The sequence below is a fragment of the Mus caroli genome, chromosome 11 (genome assembly GCF_900094665.2).
Source record: "Mus caroli chromosome 11, CAROLI_EIJ_v1.1, whole genome shotgun sequence".
Taxonomy (NCBI): domain Eukaryota; kingdom Metazoa; phylum Chordata; class Mammalia; order Rodentia; family Muridae; genus Mus; species Mus caroli.
The window spans coordinates 43576309-43583323 of record NC_034580.1 but is presented as its reverse complement, the minus strand read 5'-3'; the positions used below and the strand labels follow the sequence as shown (position 1 = coordinate 43583323).

General features: G+C 38.9%; 1 pseudogene; it reads right to left on the bottom strand.

Moving 5' to 3' along the window:
* Nucleotides 1-512: 512 nt before the first annotated feature.
* Nucleotides 513-1201, bottom strand: LOC110304467 (annotated as a pseudogene).
* Nucleotides 1202-7015: the final 5814 nt, after the last annotated feature.

Below are 7015 nucleotides of genomic sequence, written 5' to 3'. Positions count from 1 at the left end.
AATTGGTGAACTCTAAACCATTGAGAGACTTTCTTAAAGGAGAAAGAGGATGGTGCTCCTGAAGATGACACCCCAGGTGGTCCTTTGACCCTCATACACATCTACAAAGATGTGTATGAGGGTCAAATATATCTATACCTATAGGTAAAAAAATTAAAAATAAAAGAGTTGAGACTTGAGCCCAGAACTGTTTGTTTGTTTGTTTGTTTGTTTATTAAATGGAAAAAAGCTCTAAATTCCAAAATAGATCTCATGGTGACTGAACCACAAACCATTTGAGTTGTTAGAGAAATACATACATGTAAGACCTGTTACTTGGCTTCAGGATACAGGGCAATTGAAGAGGAAAACTCTTTGGTTGATAAAGCCACAGTCAGAGCCCTCAACAGATTGGGTAGGATGCAGAGCCCTGCAGGTGGCTCCTGCAGGCACTTGTAGGTCGATGTGTCAGTGTGTGACTGCAGGATTGCCACTTTTCCAAGATTTACATGAGGACATTTCTGGCACCTGATTCAATACTCTATCTCTGTCTGAGTCAGAACAGGAGCCTCTGAATAGAAGGAGAGGCTGGATTTGCCTCCTGGTGGGTTCAGGACTTTGTTGTGGGAGCAAGGTCGTAGCCCCAGTCTGGGCTCATGAGTGTCAACTGTAGGTGTAGGCTCCGGTATCTTTGCATGGTCTACTTCTTTTGACCTTCCTTTGTTGCCCCGCTCTCCTCTGGGTGTGGAGTCTGTTGCAGCTTTCAGGTCAGACTTAAGAGTCTTCACCTTCACACAGCAAAACATGATCCTTGGGCTTGTTTGGGTGTGCCAGAGGCACAGTAGCAGTGACTGGGGACCCAAATATGTTACTGGTCTTCCCACCGGGTGGATTCAATCGTTGTCAAATTTGCACAGGATTTGATTCATCGAAGATCCCACTTCCTTTGCCTCCTAAAGAATTTGTCCTCTTGGGTATGTTTTTAGGTTCTTCAGTTGGTCTGAAAATAATAGATGCCATCCTATTAGGCACGCTTGAAGAAATACCTTCTTCTGGACTTCCAAAAAGATCGCTCCTTTCTCCTCCCAGGGGCTTCATGGACCGCATCTGTAGGGTCTCCCACCCGCCACGTGGCTGCGGCTATGCGCCCACCCGGGCCCCAGCATCGGTCTATGCACCTGGAACCCGACTTGCCACCTTGGCAGTCCGCGCCCTGGAACATGTCCGAGCCCAGAACTTTTACAATTATTATTTTTAAACTAACTCCATTGAAAGTTAGCTATATCCACTCCAGGAATACCGAATTAATGAAAAAGTAAAAAGAGCTAATTGCTCTTCACATCTTGGATTTCCTTCTGGTCCTTTTGGTCTCTGTGTCCATAAATAATCATATACACATTTTATTGATATTAAAGTCATATTGCATATATGATTTCAGAACCTCTCCAGTTTATTAAAGTACTCTGTGTTTCTCCCCATAGTTTTACAGCACATTTTTTACACACCAGGTGGGATTTCTATAGTCAGCTGGCAGTGAGTGGATAATCCCAGTAAGAAATGCAGAGCCACAGATGAGGATCAGTTACAAGAAGGGAAAAAGAAGGTGATGCCAGCCACAGAAGAGGGAGACCTGGTTTTGACTGAGAGGAAGGGCTTTCTGTGAGAAGTGTCACTTGTAACTGAATCCTCCAGGATGAAGAGGCTTTAGTCAGCGAAAAGAGTAGGAGGTGGGGTTAGAGAAAGCATCCAATCAGAGTGCTACCGTGAAATCCTAGGACCAAAGAGAGATTTCCCAGCTGAGGAGCTAAAAGAAGGGCCCTGTGGCTGTCTGGAGGTGGGCCAGGGAGAGGAGCCTGGGAGTGGCAAAACTGGTGAGGCGAAAAAAAATGTCCAGATTCTCCAGGATCATAAAGGTCTAGGCTCCGTGGTCCTAACAGTGCCAGAAAGTACTGAGGGGTTTTAAACAAGGTTTGACACAATCATTTAACAAAGATCACACTGATTGAATTGAGGGCTCAGGATGAGGCAGATGGATGCCGAGTTTATCATTAAATATGCAGTCATACAATATGTAGTGGCAACACAGTACTTGAGTTTCTCAGCAAGCTGTTATGGTTAGAATCGTTGGGTTAGCATTGTTTTGTTATAATTCTTAAGTTAAGGAGTATCCCTATAGGTGAGTTTACTGTGTGTGTCTGTGATGACGACTGCTGACAGAAGTCCATGGAAGTAGAATCATTGTTGGTCCAGTTGACACATGCAAGTATAAGAACCTTTTCACATACCCCTAAATCGCCCCTAAAAAGGTTATTTAAACTTCAAGTCTCTGAGGAAGGGAAGAAATATATTGATTTCCATACACACTGGCCAATTCTCAACATGATTTTACAAATGTATGTGCCATATTAAGCTAAAAATGAGATCTTATGTTTTAATTCTTATTTATTTGATTTACAGTCTGCTTTTAACCATTCTGGTCATTTGTAGTTCTTGCGTAGCACTTGATTCTATGTGTCTATAATTTTGGACCATACCCCTCCCCCCCATAGAGCTCATAGCTCTTTAAAAAATTTATTTATATTTTAGATAGTGTGTGTGTGTGTGTGTACACTGTTATGCAGATACCCATGAAGGCATTGGGTCTCCTGGAACTAGAGTTATAAGTAGTTGTAAACCTTCTGATATTGACTCTGGAAACTAAACCTGGCTCCTCTGAAAGAGCAGCAGTGGCTCTGAACTAGTGAGCCATGTCCCCAGCCCTATCTCATAACTCTTGAATATCTTGTCCAGCAAAGGTTTCCTGGCCAGGCTGCCTGTAGTCATGAGGAGGTTGTCCTCAACATTCTAAGATCAAAGTCAGTATCCTAGTAGCAGAAACTTAGATAGAAAAGGCAAGAAAATGAAAGGAAAAGATCTTAGAGATGGTCTTTCTTCTGCTAATATGCAGCCATCCATCAGTATCTGAAGGGAGTTGATGCTAGATCTTCTGAGGATGCTCAAACCTTTTGTATAAAATGCTGTCATGTTTGCACATAAACTCTGAATATCATTTATGCTTGAATCATCTCTAGCTTACTGACAATGCCCAATACAAAGCAAATGCTATGCAAATAGTTGCTACATTGCATTGCTTAGGCAACAGGAATACAAAACTTATATGTGTTTTGTACCATCTTTTGAAGTATGATTAAGTTCATGTATACATAACTTTGATGACATAGGGGTTGGTTGCATAAGATAACTGTGTACCTTCTGTGTTAAATTGTTCATATTAGTACCACCTGATGAAAGTACAAGATATTTAATCCATGTTGGCAATTTTAACCTTTCTAGTACACAGTGAAAAATATAGACATTGATGAAAGAATTTTAATAGTTTTTAATTTTAAAAAAAGATTTTAAATGGGCAGTTGTAGATCTGTGTTCTGTGTACCACTCTGCCTGCCTCCTAGGAAGACTACTCTACCCAAGACACACAGGGGAGACCACCACACCAATCTTCTAGACTGCTGGGACCGACCCCAGAAAGCCCAGTAGTTATGGGCTCTGCCCTGCCCTGTTGGAGCATCATCTTCCTTCCAGTCTGCTTAACTATCTTTCAACCTACAGCTCTGCCTGCCTGCCAGGAGGCCTGCTCAAACCTGGAACACACAGCTTCCCTTGCCTTCTGTGAAGCTTGCTACAACCTAGGACACCCAGGCCTGCTAACACCAGAGACAACCAGATGATGAAAAGCAAGTGCAAGAACATAATCAACAGAAGCCAATGCAATATCTCACCACCAGAACCCAGTTCTCCTACTATATCAAGCCTGAGATATTCTAACACAGAAAAGCAAGACTGTGATTAAATCCCATCTCGTGAAGATGATAGAGGCCTTTAAAGAGCATATAAATAAATCTCTTAAAGAAATACAGAAATATTCAAACAGGTAGAAACCCATAAAGAGGAAACAAATAAATTCCTTAAAGAAATACAAGGAAATACTAACAGGAGAAGGAAATAAATAAAATAGTCCAAGACCTAAAAATGGAAATAGAAGCAATAGAGAAAACACAAATGGAGGCAACCAACCCTGGAGATGGAAAAACTTAGAAAAGAGACCAGGAACTACAGGCACAAGGATGACCAACAGAATATAAGAGATGGAAGAGAGAATCTCAAGTGTAGAAGATACCGTAGAAGAAATGGATACACTGGTCAAAGAAAATGCCAAATTTAAAACATTTCTGGCTCAAAATATTCAGGAAATTTGGGACACTATGAATGGCCCAAACCTAAAAATAATAAGAATAGAAGAGGGTGCAGATTCCCAGTTCAAAGGGTCAGAAAACATCTTCAACAAAACCACACAAGAAAACTTCCCTAATCTAAGAAAAGAGATGGCTATAAACATTGAAGAACCTTACAGAACTTCAAATAGATTGGACCAGAAAAGGAAATCCCTTTGTCAATCAAAACACTAAATGTACAGAACAAAGAAATAATATTAAAAGCTACCAGGGAAAAAGGCCAAGTAATATATAGGTAGATCTATCAGAATTATACCTGACTTCTCAACAGAGACTCTAAAATCCAGAAGATCCTGGACAGATGTCTTGGAGACCCTAAGAAACCATAGATGCCAACCCAGAGTGCTATACCCATCAAAACTCTCAATTATCATAGATGAAAAACTAAAGTATTCCATGACAAACCCAAATTTAAACAATATCTTTCTACTAGTACATCTCTACAGAAAATACTAGAAAAAAACCTTTAACACAAGGAGGGTAATTACACCCAAGAAAAGCACAACAAATTAATCAACTCACAAGTAAATCTAAAAGAGGAGAGTTACACATATGCAGTACCATCACCAACATCAAATAGAAGGAAGTAACAATCGCTGGTCATTAGTATCAATTAACATTAATGGACTTAGTTCACCAATAAAAAAAGACACAGGCTAAAAGACTGAATATGTATTCATTCTGCTGTTTGTAAGAAACACACCATAGCAACAAACATAGATTCTACCTCAGAGAAAAGGACTGGAAAAAGATTTTCCAAGCAAAAAGACCCAAGAAACAAGCTGAAGTAGCCATTTTAATATCTATTAAATTAGACTTTGAACCAAAAGTTATAAAAGGAGATGGGGAAGGACACCCATACTTATCAAAGGAAAAATCTACCAAGATGATACCTCGATTCTGAATACCAATGGCCTAAATAAGGGAACTCACATTCATAAAAAAAAAACTTTACTAAATTTTTTTTTAACTTTTCAAATCACACATTGACCCCCCCCCCCCAAATTGTAGTGGGGACTTTTAGTACTCTACTATCACCAATGGATAGGTCATTGAAGCAGAAACTAACCAGAGAAACAATGAAACTAACAGATGTTATGAACTAAATGGATTTGATAGATATCTACAGAGCCTTTTACTCCAAAACAAAAGAATATATATGTATATATATATATATATATTTTTTTCTCAGAACTCCAAGGAACTTTCTTCAAATTTGACACAAAGCCTCAGTAGATACAAGAATATTGTGATAACCACATGCATTCTATCAGATCACCATGGATTAAGGCTAGACTTCAACAACAACAAAAACAATAGGAAGCCCACATACTCAAGGAAACTGAACAGCTCAATACTCAATTATCACTTGGTCAGGGAAGACATAAAGAAAGATATTAAAGACTTTCTAGAGTTGAATGAAAATGAAAGCACAACATACCCAAACTTATGGAACACAATGAAAGTAGTGCTAAGAAACATTCATAGCTATAAGTACCTTCATAAAGAAATTGGAGAAATCTCATACTAGCAACTTAATAGCCCACCTAAAAGCTCTAGTACAAGAAGATGCAAGCACAACCCAGAGAAGTAGGTGGTAGGAAATAGTGAAGTTCAGGGCTGAAATCGATCAATTAGAAACAAAGAGAACAATACAAAGAATCAACAAAAGTAAGAGCTGGTTCTTTGAGAAAATGAGCAAGATAGACTAACTCTTCGCTAAACTAACTAAATGACACAGAAACAGTATCCAAATTAATAAAATCAGAAATGAAAAGGGAGACATAACAAAAACTGAGGAATTTAAAAACAATTATTAGGTCTTTTTTCAAAAGCATGTACTTCACAACACTACAAAATATAAATGAAATGGATAATTTTCTAGACAGATACCACTTACCAAAATTAAACCAAGATCAGGTAAACTATCTAAAAAGTCCCATAACCCCTAAGGAAATAGAAGCAATCATTAAGAGCCCCCCCTCCCTCCCCAAAAAGCTCAGGGCATGATGGTTTTAGTGCAGAATTCTACCAGACTTTCTAAGAAGAACTAATACTAATACTCCTCAAACTATTCCACAAAATAGAAACAGAAGGCACACTATCTAATTTATTCTATGAGGCCACAGTTACCCGATAGCTAGACCACACAAAGGCTCAGCAAAGAAAGAGAACTTCAGATCAATTTTACTTATGAACATTGATGCAAAAATACTCATTAAACTTCTCTCAAACCGAATCCAAGAACACACCAAAAATATCATTCACCACAAGTAGGCTTCATCCCATGATGCAGGGATGATTCAATACATGAAAATCCATCAACATAATCCAATATAAAAACAAACTGAAAGAAAATATCCACATGATTAATAGATGCTGAAGAGTCCTTTAACAAAATCAAACATCCTTTCATGTTAAAAATAAAAGAAATCTACAGCAAGCCAATAGCCAACATCAAATTAAACGAAGAGAAAGGAAGCAATCTCACTAAAACTGGGGACAAGGCTGCCTACTCTCTCCCTATCTATGCAATCTAGTAATGAAGTTCTAGATAGAGTAACAAGACAACAAAAGGAGATCAAGAAGGATACAGATTGGAAAGGAAGAAGTCAAGGTATCACATATTGATATGATAGTATACACCACTGTGATGGTTTGTATATCCTTGGACCAGGGAGTGGCACCATCTGAAGGTGTGGCCTTGTTGGAATAGGTGTGACCTGGTTGGAATGGGTGTGTCA